At 46.6% G+C, this 14,962-nt stretch overlaps 1 protein-coding gene across 2 annotated transcripts in view; it reads left to right on the top strand.

Moving 5' to 3' along the window:
* The window catches only part of SGCB (sarcoglycan beta), a 290,526-nt gene that overhangs the window by 55,408 nt on the left and 220,156 nt on the right, over positions 1–14,962 (top strand). The window lies entirely within an intron of this gene.

The raw sequence follows: 14,962 nt of genomic DNA on the forward strand, positions 1-14,962 counted from the left end.
CATCAGTCTGTCGCAGGAAGACACAGAGAAGCAACCACAAGCGAGACAGGCCGGTGAGGAAGCTGGTACGACAACTGTCACACACGTCGCTGTCGTCGCAGCCGAGGCCCAGAGGGAACCAAACCGGGGAGTGTCCCGACTCAAGCACTGAGTCCGACGATGAAGGCGAAACATACCTTGTGTCGTTCACCAGAGCCCTTAAAAGCACCCGGCGACCACAGCCACGATGTGACATACTAGTAGCTGGATCTGAGGTGAACGCCGTGTTAGACACCGGCGCGTCGGTGACGGTGATGGGAGTGCAACAGTACAACCGCCTCAGACCAAGGCCGGAGCTCCGACCGTCGAAAGCCAAGATCTTCGCGTATGGAAGTGACACGCCGCTTCCGCTGAAAGGAAAGATGACGGTGGCAGTGCAGTCAGAAAAGGCAGAAATAGTCATCAACATCCACGTAATAAACCAGGAAGTAGATACACTACTCAGCGGCCACGCGGCAGAAGATTTAGGGCTGATCACATTTCTCAGAGTAGTCTAAGAAAGACAAGTTGAAGACCTGCTGGGGACGTTTCAAGGCCTATTCTCAGGACTAGGGAAGATCAAAAGGCCTCCGGTAAGGCTCCACATAGACCCCGCTGTACAACCGACAGCTCTTAGGCACAGGCGGATTCCGTTCCACTTACGCCCGCTAGTAGAAGAGGAACTCCGGAAGTTGGAGGAACAAGGTGTAATAGATAAGGTCACAGGACCCACACCATGGGTATCACCGATGGTGATAGCCGAGAAGCCACGACAACCTGGGAAGATCCGGCTCTGCATCGACATGCGACTCCCAAACAAGGCCATCAAAAGAGAAAGGCATATCACGCCGACTATGGATGACATTGTATCTGATCTGAACGGCGCCCGATGGTTCTCAAAACTGGACTTAAATGCAGGGTACCACCAACTCACCCTAGCAAAGGAGAGCCGTTACATTACGACCTTCAGCACACACTTATGTCTAAGGCGATACAGACGCTTGAATTTTGGGATATCATCGGCTGCCGAGATCTTCCAGAACACAATTAGAGACATCCTGGTCGGACTCCATGGCGTTCTGAACGTGAGCGATGATATCCTCATCTACTCCAAACAGTGGAGGAGCACTACCGACATGTCCGAGCCACCCTAGCGCGGCTACAAGAGCACGGAGTCACCCTACACCGCGAGAAGTGCCAACTGTTTCAGCAGAGAATCGAATTCTTTGGGTACATCTTCACCAAGGAAGGCATCCAAGTGGACCCCCGCAAGTCGCACGCCATCAAAATGGCTGCAGCCCCCGCGTCAGTGGCGGAAGTACGCAGTTTCTTAGGAATGGCCACATACTGCGGGAGGTTCGTCCCGAACTTGGCCACCCTGGCCGAGCCCCTCAGACAACTTACCAAGACCGACGTCATGTGGCAGTGGACTGACACCGAAGAGAGGGCGTTTGAAGCAATCAAGGAGGCACTACTTGACCAAACGACACTGGTCTATTTTGATCCTACAAAGAGGACCGAAATCTTGGTGGATGCCAGCCCCGTAGGGCTAGGGGCAGTCTTGACACAAGAGCAAGAACCGGGGCAATGGGCAACTCTGGCGTATGCTAGCAAGGCCCTCACAGACACAGAAAAGCGATGTTCCCAAATTGAGCGGGAAGCACTGGCGATCCGATGGGGCTATCGTCACTTTCACTTGAATGTATTTGGGCATCCGTTCACAGTGGTGACCGACCATCAGCCGCTGGTGCCGCTATTCAGAGGAACAGCGCCACACCCGCCCCCACGCATAGAGCGATGGGCAATCGGCCTGCAACAATACCACCTGAGCGTAATATACCGACCAGGGGCCAAAAACCCAGCGGATTTCCTGTCCCGCCACCCAGGACATTGCAGTGAGGCCGAGCACAAAGACACTGAGGAGGAGGCCGAAGAGCACCTGGACATGGTGGCGGCACTGACGTGTCCCCAGGCCATCACGCTCGAGGAGCTCCGGGAAACAGCCGACCAAGACCCCGTGATGGCCAAGGTCAAGAGCACCGTCCTCGAGGGAACGTGGCAGCATTTTCTTCAAGCAGCGAACTCGTGGGCCAGTGAAGAACGAGAGGACCTTCAACACATGTGGAGGGTACGCCACGAACTGAGCGTGACCAGAGGAGGACTCCTTCTAAGGGGCTCCCGAATCGTCGTCCCAGTGGCCCTCAGGACAAGGGCGACGCAGGTAGCCCACAAGGGACACCAGGGGACAGAGAGGATGAAAGCCCGGATGAGAGAGAAGGTGTGGTTCCCGAGCATGGATGACTATGTCAATGACACCGTCCGCAGCTGCCAATCAAGCCAAATAACAGGGGAGGCCCAACCACCGGCGCCCATCATAACCGTAGAGCATGGGCGAAGCCCATGGGAAAAGATCAGCGTGGATTTTGGGAGCCTGCCCGACGGGCAAGTCACCCTAGTCAACATCGATAGCTACTCAAAATACCCGATAGCAGAAGCTTTACCACCCACCGCCTTCGTGCATGTGGGGCCCGCCCTGGAAAAGGTATTCGGGATGTTCGGATACCCCGAGGAGCTGCGGAGTGACAATGGACCCCCATTTCAAGGACATGAGTTCGAAGAGCTCTTAAAGTCACACGGCATCAGACACAGGCGCATCACCCCGCAATGGCCCCAAGCCAATGGGGAGGTGGAGCGATTTATGCGCACCATCAACAAGATACTACGCATCGCCGTGTCCGAGCAGCGAGACCCAGAACAAGAACTACAGCGGTTCCTGGGAGAGTACCGCAGCACTCCCCATTGTTCCACCCGGCAAGCGCCCTGGGCCCTAATGTTCCACGGAGCTCGCAGGGACGGGCTACCGGTAGCCCCAGGCTGGGTAGCGCCACCATTCAGCGAGGAAGAGGCGTTCCGGAGGCGCCAAAGGCGCAACACCCGAATCAGTGAGGCACGGAGGGCTGTGCTCAGAGAGGTTCGGGCTGGAGACACTGTAATCCTCAAAAAACGCAGGCCAGGAGGAAAATTTAAGACCCGATATGAAAAAGGGTACTGGAGAGTGGTCGACCGTCGAGGGACCATGGTGACAGCGCGCCGAGGGAGAGACCTGGTTACCCGGAACATTTCATGGTTCAAGGTAGTAAGGAGACCCGCAGAAGACCAAGGGGTGACCGACCTGGACGAAGACCACGAGTCCGGGGACCTCCCGGCGAGTGTACCCAGCTCCGACCCACGGAACAACACAGAGTCTGAGCCAGGTGGCGCCGGCTGCACCAGTGGTGAACCCAGGCCAGAGGTGGCCCCTGAGACCCAGGCCCCGGCCTCACGAAGAGCCGCCAGGTATGAGCTGAGGGAGAACCCCAGGCCCAGCAGTCGGCTGGGAGACTTTGCGTGCCAAGTAAGTGATGCAGCGAACTTAGAGTCGAACTGTCGTCAAGGACTGAGTTGAGAAGGGATGTTACAGTCAGCGCTCTAGCCGTCGGCTAGAGCGCTGGACGCATTGCGTAGGTTGCGCTCACGTCCCCGACGTGAGCGCGTGATATATAAGAATAAACGGGCGGGCGAACGAGCAGTTCGCGCCCAACTAAGATACTGGCTGGAGTGTAATTCATTGCGCAGCGCGCGCGGGGCCCGCACCTGATCCCTGGTAGCGTGGGTGTGTGTCAAGGGCCCCCACCCTTCCCAAGCAGAGGTCAGGGAACAGATCATCACAGGAGGCAGTGCCAGTGTGGGAGGCCAGGCAGCAGTGCCACTGCATCAGCGTTTGATGAAAGGCTGCCCCACACGTGCGGCCCACGGTACTGTGGCGCCGGCACCCTCCTGTAAATGTTATGTTGTTTTAAAGTGCATCTGTAAAGCACTTCGCTAGCCGTAGGTGTCCCGGCGCTAGCTCAGATTCACAGCAAAACGATCCACGAACAGGCCCTAGATGTTAAGTAACCATGTTTTCAGTTCAACCAGTTACCCCGACAAGAGGCCCACTGCCTCTGTGTTTAGACTTTGTAGAGGGCGACAGTTCACAGCAAAAATCTCTTGATATTTTGACAGCCTGTTTACTTGTGCAAGTGTGACATCTGTCTCTCTGTTAAGGATTTTTATAACGCACGTGCTATGCGCCATCTCTGTTGTGAGCTCAGAGGTGATTGTTTCAAGCAACTCGCGCTCTGTCTGGGTTTTTCCACTCACAATTGTATCCAAGTCCAGCCTGACAGCCTTGCTGTCTTGTCCTGCTAAAGTCTACCTTCTCCTGGACTTCACTTCAAGAAATTTTCTAATTCCGAAGGTAAGCCGTGATTGGTCCCACCCACCCCTTGTATCTGACCCATTCTCCATCGTGGTCGGCCTTAACTTTTGACTTTGCCCCGGTCTTACCTGACCAGATTGATCGGTGCCTTGATCTTCTAGGCCCAGGATTTTACTAAAAACATTTAAAAAATCATATTTCGGGTTCTACTGCTTGGATTTAATTCATTGTGGGCTCATTTTATTTAATAAAATGGATTCTATTTTACTAAATTGGGATTTTTCTTTGTTCTGTGTTCACTTTATTGCTGTTTGTGTGCTGCAGAAATACTTCCACATTGCTTCTAAGTTAAGCCTGATAGCTTTGTGCAAAGCTACTGGAGGGTTAAGCACAGGTTTGTGGTTCACCCTGACAAGGATTGCGGTTGTCGCCTGAATTGGACTTCCATGTGCGTCATGTGTGTCCAGCTTTAAACAATGGTGACCTAACTGCCATACAATTCTTAAATACATCCGGACAGCTACGATTAGGTGGCCTGTGACACCTGCTTTTTAAAGACTGTTTCTTTGGAGTAGTTCAATTTTGTAAACTCCCCATGGTGTGCCCTACAGGGCTCCGTTGGTTTCGTGTGCATTGGGCCTCTCCCTTCCCCGGACCCTGTACTGTCTGTGGGCTCCGATGCACCCTCGTGTAGTGTTTGTCAGACATGGTGCACGCTACAGGGGTGTACACATGCTCTGAGGCTCCCCGTGTGCACTTCAGAGATCCCCCGTGTGTTTGTGCATCAGGACTCCCTGGCTTTTGTTCTATCTGAGTGCTTCGATGTCCTCCCTTGTGTGCTCCCTTGGGTGCCAGAAAGCTCATGTAAATTGCTTTTTGACCCTTTTTTCAACTCAATGCTGTATTGTACTTGCCTATTTGTGTTTACCCAGAACAACTGTTTTCTTCTTGGACTTCTTTTGCTCATGTAAAGTGCTCTCATACCCATGGGTCTAGCCAGCGCTATATAAAACCTTCCAAAAAAAGTAACAGCGTGACTCAGTTGGGATTGTATAATCCTTCTTCCTATCAACCTTCAGAATGATGGTCGGATGGGGAGGGAATCAGTCAGGCTTCAGCCAGGTTTGAACGGGGCCATTCAGAGCCAAAGCTTCAGTGTGCCTGTGACTCAGTGTGCCTGCGTGTGTGATCACATGCTTCCGTGCACCCATGTGTCTCTATGTATTAGTGTGTCTGTCTCACGGGGTGCGTGTGTTTCTCAGTGTGTGGATGCATGTGTGCCCGTTTGTAGTGCGGTTTCTCTATATATGTCTGTATGCGGGGGTCAATTGGGAGTAAAATACATTGTCATTTACAACGCAATTACTTGATTAATGCTTCACGAACTGAAAAAAAACCAATAACATTTTCAATGCCAATAGCTCAAAACAATGTCATTGCGAGACCTATTGCCTTGTAAATGCTTTTTTGGATTGGAAAGACTCCCTTTCTAATGAAGACAAGCCCAAGGGTAGCCATGCGTTTGTACTGGCTAGCATCTTTCTGTGTATCTTTTTGTGCCTCGGTGAGGAAGCTCCAGGAATTTACCGTTTGATTTTCACAAGAGTGATGTTTATCCTCGAGTTATGGGATATGTTGAGTGTGCAGTTGGAGAGTGTCACATTGACATATATATGCTTGTATGCTGTTTTGTTACATGATGGTGTGTGATGGGGTATCAAGTGTGCAATGTTGGTGAGATAGGGGAGTTAACCATTTCATTTCTTTTTATAAAAGAGTCACAATTGGCCATTGTTTAAAAGGTTATTTTAGGATACGATGTAAGACAGCGCAACACTGCCAGCTACACGACTTCAGTGCAGTGCACTTTGCTTTAAAATGCGGAATGGTCTCTGCAGTTGCGTTCAGTAACACATGGCTTTCTCTCACGTGTCGGACTTGTGCATGCATCACTTTATCATCTCACTGTCTTGTCATGGCATCGAGGTGGGGTCAGCACTTACTACACCTCAGACCACAAGGACTGCACTGATAAAAGATAAAATCATGGACAGTTCAAAGAGGAGTTCAACTATCCCAAGGTCAACATCCCTACTCGGGAGAGACTGTACATGATCCCCTTGCAAAACAACTCCAGGAAACATATCTTGGGTGGACAAGTTGTTTTCCAGCACGCACAGAAGGTGGGTCCTGCATATCTCCTTTGATCTTCTGTTGTGGCAAAGGCCCAGTCTGGACTAACCCTAAACTCACTCTGTGACAAGCATAAACAAGCATTGAAAATGCAATAGGTCGCGCCTTTGATTAAGTTAAAGCCATTTGCTTTGCTATACAATACCATTAGCAAAGCAAATGTCTTTAACTTAATCAAAGGCGAGACCTATTGCATTTTCAATGCTTGTTATTTATGTATTTATTTATGGTTTCCCAGTTAAAATCATCATTACAACAGTAAAAGAAATCTGCATTCTCTTAAAAATTACAATCATTAGTTTGGGATTGAGTAAGTAAGCTCCGCTGAGGAAAGGAAATCTAAAATCACATTACAAAACATACATAGCATAAGGGACATTGGTAACACATTTGCAGCAAGTCAAAATGGACATGGGAGGCCCAGCACGAGCATATCGCAATAAAGGTAAAGCAATATCTGGTTGCTAACTTTGATGTGGGACCTGACATCGACAAGTGGTTTGAAGCCTATGAGGTTGCCCTGGAGATGCATAGTGTCCCTGAGTAGGATTGGGGAAGGGGCAGAGTCTGAAGGCACATAGCAAGTGAAGGGAGGGATGTTCTACAGGCCATAGAGAAGAGGGACAGGATGAGGTACTCTTCAAGCCCCCCATGAAGGACACCCTTTTTAGAAAATATGGCCTCGCCCCAGAGAATGTAGGGGAGGGAAAGAAAGCACTGTATGAAAAAAAGACAACACTATAGGAGTGAGACACCCAGCACAGTGTAATTGTGATTCCAGCACTGCTTGATTGAGTGAGAGCAAAGCATTAACAAAAAAGATGACAGCGCAGGAGAGTGACAGCACTGCATGAGAGGCCATTGCAACCAATTAAACCAGATCAGGTTTACTGGCACATTTCCCCTTGTTGCCAATTTCTTTTGAGGCAGAGCTTTACAAAAATTATGTACAAGTTGTCTGTCAGACTGCTTTTCATGACTCTCTCTCGCGACTCCCTCACCTTTTTGCAACACCTTAACCCCCGATTTATGGGTTCCCCGAGTAAAGTTTTTCCAAATCTAGCACAGGTGACGTCCATCCTATAGGACTCCAACCTTCCTTGCCTCTTGCATAGCTGATCTGAACAGTACAAGATGGCATCTAGTTATATGACATTGTCTAGCATAGCATTATAACAAATAGTAGCACAGCATTACGAAACCGCACCTGCGTAACGTTGCCCAGGATCACATTGCGTGACCTAGCTTAGCATCACATGTCTCGAAAAACATGAGCACAACACAACTTTAAGTAAATTGTGTCTCAGACCTCCCTGCCTCCCCCCAGAGAAGGGGGTGCATCTCCCTCTCTGTCTCCAAACCTTCCCAGTACATGTCTCCTCTGTGGGGGTGGGTGAGGCGGGAGAGAGCTGGGTATTGCTGGAAATGGAAAGACAGTGACACAAGAGAGAGAGAATCGGTAGTGGAGGGGACCAAGGGCGGTAAAATTACATAAGAGCGTGGAGAGTGGGCCGGGAGAGAACGAGACGCAAAAAAGGTGGGGGTATGAGAAAGGAGGAAATAGGAGAATGTATGATGAAGAGAGAGATTGAGGAGAGAAATTGTGTAACTGGTGGGATGGTGAGAGAGGTGGGCAGACAGGAAGGAAGAGACCTCCTAATTCCTCCTGGCTATGACATTATCGGATGCGATAGGTCTATTCAATCCGGGGGGGGGGGGGGGGGGGAGGCATTGCCTGCATCTATCGTTCTAGCCTCGTACTGAAGCAGACCCATAATGATGAGATGTCCTCATGTGAGGTCCTAGTCACTGAAATCTGGAACAAGGGCAATATAATCTGTGTACTTCACTCGATCTATCATCCCCCCGGGGATAACCTTCGCTTTGTAGAGCAACTGATAGAATCCATCTCTGCTAGCTCGGCCCTCCACCCCACCCATATCTATCTAGGGGACTTCAACCTTCACAGGAATGACACGAATGATACACTAGTTTGCTCTCTTAAGTCATTCCTCTCTGACCTCAACTACATACAGGCTTGCAACGGACCCACTCACTCCAAGGGCTCTACCCTCGACCTTGTTATAGCTAGAGACCACATCATTCAACTAAATGGCATAATACCATGCAATTGGTCTGATCACCAAATCTACTTTCACATCCTGGAAAAGGTATTGCTCTACAAGGTCAACCACTCAAAAACAAGCAACTGTCTAAAACCTGAGAGACATCAACATGCCTAACCTCACCAACTTGAGCAAGAAGCTTCTAGAACCTCCCACTAACATGAATAATTTGGAAGAGTTGACAAATCACTATGTCAACACCATGACAAACATCCTCGGCTCTGCAGCCCCGAAGCAACTCAAAAGGATCCCTTGCAAAAGATCCAAACCTTGGTTCAATGGTGCCCTTAACGACGAAAGACGCAATTTAAGGTTCTTTGAGAGATGGTGGAGAAATTCCCCCTCCACCCCTAATCTCAATCAGTTAAGGAAGAAGAGAAGCTCTTATAACAAACACATTTGCATTGCTAAATCAGATCATTTCAAAGCGCAGCTTGACTGCGCTAAAAACCGTCCCAAAAACCTGTTTGATATCATCAACCAACAGGCTAATCCTACTCCTGCAATCAAAACCGCAGGTCCCAGTGAAGACTTCTCTGGGAGTATTGATCGGGAACTGCAACGTGCCGCCGCTAATCTACCGTCGATGAGCTCTCTGGGTGTGACAGTACCTGCAGCAGTGAGTGCTCCGCCTTACTCCACAGCATACACACCCAAAAACAATGCTTGCTGGAACTCCTTCATACTCCCTGATTTGGAGGAGCTATCACACTCAATGGCATCTCTTAAACCATCCAACCATTTCAGTGATCCACTCCCCGCTATGCTGCTCAAAGACCTCAACCCGGCCATTCTGCCTCTCTGGTCCAAGATCATCCAACAATCTCTCTTACAGGGGAGGATTCCAGACTGCCTTAAAATGGGGCGAGTCACACCTATCCCCAAGAAGCCCAATGCTAACCTAACTGACCCCAATAACTACCGGCCCATCACCAGCATCATGTCTTTAGCGAAGTTGCTCGAGAAGTGCGTTCACATTCAGCTATGCAACCATATAGAGAAATAACTTAATGAAAAGGTATCCCCCCAGTTACTTCGAGGTCCAAGAGGAGGGGGAAGAAAAACCAAAATAGACACAACCTCTTATCTGACCTATCGTTATTTTCACAATGGTAATCAATCACAAGGATGACATATCCCCATAAACAAACAGTTCTTCACATATAGTTATTTCTTTTGGATTTTTTAGTTTTGTATCACAATTTATTTATTATGCATATCAAAATGAGCTTATCTCAATTTTTTGTGTTTATATAATCATAGAAACATTATTAGACAGCAATAAATAATTTGTAATGAATTAAGACAATGATTTGATGAGAACCCCTAAGCAAGGCCATCAAATCTGCATTCACAGCTCTCATTCCCATCAAACATACTCTCAAACATACCACACAACAAATGAACAATAAAATACACATTCAGGTCAAAATCCTGCTAGCTGCATGTATGTAACAGATTTTGATTATCAGGTTAAACATTTTATAAAAGCTAATCATTTTTTTCTCATTATTTCTTCTTTATTGTTTCTTCATTTAGTTCTTTGAGTAGGATTCCCAGATGTGTAGTGGATGGTCTACGTATGTGCAGACAAATTAGTAGACCAATAAAACATTCCCTTGAGTCTGTATTGTGAGCTAGGGGTTGTCTGCAAGATTAAATATAATTTATATGAGATACAGGGGAATGTCATTTATTATAGTTACTTTATAATCATCTTCCATGTTTTATAGTGATATAATTCTCCAAATTAGCCCACCAAAGAACGTAAAATTTTTAGGTTGTCATCTATTGACTCCTGTTCAGGATTTAGCCGTGCTTAGAAAGTGAAGATAGTTTGAGTTTTTGGTATAATTACATATGGGTCCTACATGAGATGTTAGGCGTAGAGTTGTATCCTGTTCACAAACCACTGTGACTTTCAAATTGAGGTCATCGAAAAAATGTATTTATCACAGATCAATATTTCTCTGTCAGAAAAATAGAGATAAAATAATTTTTTGTAATTAGCTAAAATTAGTCCGCCATGCTAGTAGTTATGTTCTTATGGGCGGTATTGTGGCTATGTAAGAGTGTTAATAAACACACAAAAAGAGAACTGGGGGTCAAACAAAAGAAGCACGTAAAGCGATGAACACAAATGCCAATAACCAATTGTGATACCACATAGGCATTAAGAGCAGAGCAAGGATTTCCATCAATCTACCTCTCAAAGTAGAGCAAGGATATGAGTCAGTCAAGCTCTAATGATCAATATCATCATTTGGTCATCCGCCAGAAATAGAAAGTCTGTCCCTTGATCAAAAAGGACTGCTTCGCTGGCAAGCTCAGTTGCTCAGAGTAAATGCCTTAGCGGGACCATACCAAAAGAAAGAGAAGGTATGCTCATGTCAATAATGGAAAAATCCTATGTGGTGCAGTGCAAAAAGTAAATAGGTGAAAAGAATTTAAAAAGGTTGTGTGGAGAGACAAACTACTCTGAAAGATACCACCCTCCTCACACCTAATAAGAACGGTGCAGAAAGAACTCTAGCAGTAAACCCAAGTGACTGCTATCTTTAGGTCGACATGTTTCAGCCATAAGGGGAAATTCCCCACAGCTTTCTTCAGGACCTGTCTAAGTCACACACAGCTACTGCATACACACTCTATTCAAATTCTAGTGTGAAAAACAAAATGTGGGTTGGAAAGGTGATACAACCTCACTCTGTACTAGTCCTCCGATCACTGGGTGCGTTCGTCACCTAGAAAAACGGAACAGTTATAATAACCATCTCGTACATCCCTTGTGCTTCAAAGTCAAAAAACCAGAAAAGCATTTCTGTGTCAACTAGAATCCCTGTGGCTTACCCATCATGATCAGGGATCAAACCTCACCTCCCTGGAACCTGTCTCAGGTGTATGAGGCCCCGCTCTGTAATGAAAAAGAGCAAGGAGTTGATCATTTAAGAGGGAATGCTAAATGTTTACACATAACCTCGAGTGTAAACTCAAATCATATCAAAAAGTATATGTCTTTGACAGTGAGCCAGTGTAAGTGCTCAGTGATATCAACGTTGCCTCAAGGGCAGGCACATATAATAACAACAAGTATACCTAGAAAAGTGCATAATGCTAAGCCCAACATGACACATTTCAATTCAATAAAAACCAGTGAGAAGCCTTAAACAAACTAAGTGCAAACAACGAGAAAAGCAGCCTGAATCTAAAGCGTATTACCAAATTATGCCGAAAGAGACAGGCATACAGGCTATGTAGACGCAGGTACATGCATAAAGCAGAGCCATTATCATAGTGAAAGATCCCGCACTGGTACCGACCTGTCCATCGTTGCCTCCGAACCGTACTGAGTCAAGGGGGAAGGCGACGACTGGACAGACGAAAAGCCTTGAGTACCAAGCGTTACCAAGTTGTACATTGTCAGCATCCGGCCAGTAATACTGGCGTCATCAAGACAACCCATGAAGCATCACGCTGCAGCGATGCATACGCGACTAGCGTCACGGCGTCGACAACTACATAGTGACGTCACAATGTCCGCAACTGTAGTTTCTATATCATTAATCAAGGCTTGTCGCCAAATGACCAAGACCCAAATTCAAAGAGTTCTCCGTGCTGAAGTAAGCCCAAAGATGAGCGAGCGGCTTATTCTGCCATATTAAATCCAGCTACCAGTTCTGAGGACATTGGGACAACAGATAGATCCACACACTGTTGGAATGCGTGCGTAAATAACGCCACGGGTTAAAGAACTACATAGTGACGTCAGGAAATACACGACTGTAGTTCATTTTGTATGGCTCGTGGTCTGATTGTCAGGCCCCAAATCCCTAGAGTGCATAGTGCTAAAACAAATCAGACAGTGCTCATGCGACTTATTCGCCCAATTGCAGAATATACTGAGCAGAAAAGGAGCACAGCCATCAGTCACTAAAAGAGAACGCTAGTGCCAACTGGAGTACCACTCATGCAGGTCGATCGCACATGGTACAAATCAAAGATGTATTTGTTGTGCCCCAAATACAAACAAAACTTTATTGGCAAACAGCATCAAGGAGAGTTTAAGCACAGGTGCAATCTGTAACTATCTATTCTATATGGTGTGTCATATGGTCAAACCCAGGGGTCTGATGTCTCATAATAAAACCACAGAAAAATGTCTCAATCAGCATCCCCAATGTACACCTTCATCTTGGGCCAGGGATACTCGTGTTAGTAAGTCTAATAAATGCAGACACCATCCATTCCCTAACAGTATGTCGAGGATGGAGACACCCCTTCAAAAGCACGATTGTGGAAATAATGCACATGATGCCCAAAAGTAAGTGTAACAAGGGGTGCAACTACCCGCTCGGTAAGGTGTATAAGCCCTAAAGGGTGTGCAGAAGGTTTGATGTATTAGAGACTCACCCAGGGTATATCGTCATTTAGACCCAGGACATCACTATGTAACTTATAAACCCATCTTTGCTCCTTCACAAACAGGTACCTGGCGATGTCACTGACATGAGCTGGTATAACAGGTTTTTCAAGAACTGTCCATTTAAAGTCTTCTGCACCATGGTTCTTTTCCGAAAAATGTCTCTAAAAATACAGGTATATTTGTCTACTAACAGATCCCCTCTCAGAGTGGTAATAATAGATGGTCATACCCCACTTAAAATGGGCCAGTATTTATGACTTAGAGTTACAGGGATTCCATGTAACAATTTTTTTTTTTTGCTAAGTTGGAAAAAGCTTAGCACTTTTACTGACATGAGAGGCATGATATATATTAACAAATCTAATTATGTTGTCACTAACCATACTGTTTCTTCATTTAGACCTTTCTGGACTGTGTCCAATGAGAAAATACAGAAGGTCTCGCGTTGCTTACGTATCTTGGTTTGATCTTTACCTGGTATGTTTTTAACTCGTTCTAGGATTAACCATTTCAAGTCTGTTTCTGCACGTTGACAATCTCGGTAGTGTTTAGCTAGAGGTGCCTGTATTTTCCCTGTTCTTATTGCTGATTTATGTTCAGAAAGCCTTGTGCGTAGTTCTCTGGAAGTTTCACCTATGTAGCCTATGCCACACGGGCATAGGATCAGATAGACAATATTTGAACTTCTACAGTTTGCCATCTGTTTTAATTTACCTGATTTGCCTCCATATGTCCACATCTGGGTTATGATGGCGGAATCACAGGCATGACAACTGCCACAACGGTAATTTCCCATTGGTGGAGGTAGTCCATCCATAGTGGTTTGCCTAACATTCTCTTGGGATTTAGATCTACTATGTACCAGTTTATCTCTAAGGTTAGGATTTCTCTGGTATGGTACCAATGGTTTTTGTGTTGGGTTTTCGTCTTCATTGGTGTTTAGTATCTTCCAGTTTTTATCAAGTATAAAATATCGAGAAATTCCAGCTGCTAGACCGACATCAGTCAGGCTTTCGACCAGGTCATAGCACAGAAACTGCCCTTACGCACATTGTGGATGACGCCTTGAGAGCTCTGGACCAAGACACACCTTGTCTTCTAATTCTTCTAGACTTGTCCTCTGCTTTTGACACTATCAAACATGATAACTTGATTAACCTTCTGCAATATAGGGTGGGGCTATCTGGCCCTGTCTTAAACTGGTTCTCCTACTTCCTGCACAATCGAACGCAGAGAATCAAAGTCAACCAATCTTTGGCTGCAAGCACCCCGGTCACTATCAGGGTACCTCAGGGATCTGCTCTCTCGCCTACGCTCTTCAATCTCTTCATGGAACCGCTAACTGTTATTTTTAACGGGTCAAACATTCAATACCATATGTACGCAGACAATACGCAACTGTATTTGAAGATCTCCTCTCCAGATGACATTAAAACTCTAAATGGAGTGCTCCAAAAAACTCAACAATGGCTAACACATAACCATCTGTTACTAAATGCACTCAAAACAGAATTTCTCCTGATTACAACCCGCAACCAAGAGACCCCAACGCAAAACTGGATCAAAGATATCTCTGCACTCAACTTCTCCCCGCACGTGGTGGACTCTGCTTGCTCTTTATGTGTCACTCTGGACAAATTTCTAAACATGCAAGGACACATCAGGTCCACTACTAAGAGTGCTAACCATCAGCTCAACACTCTCAGGAAAATCAAACCTTTCCTACCTCCTGAGGACGTCCAATCAGCAGTCCAATCACTTGTTATTTCGCGAGTTGAATATGGCTTGGTAACCCTAGCAGGGCTTCCTAAAGCAAGGTTAGCGCCACTAAGAGCTACTCTAAACGCCTCTGCCAGAGTAATCACAGGCTCCAGAAAGCATGATCATATTACACCTGACCTAATTCAACTTAACTGGCTTCCCATTGAAGCAAGGATCGTCTTCAAGATTGCTTGTCTGACA

The sequence above is a fragment of the Triturus cristatus genome, chromosome 2_2 (genome assembly GCF_964204655.1).
Source record: "Triturus cristatus chromosome 2_2, aTriCri1.1, whole genome shotgun sequence".
NCBI lineage: Eukaryota > Metazoa > Chordata > Amphibia > Caudata > Salamandridae > Triturus > Triturus cristatus.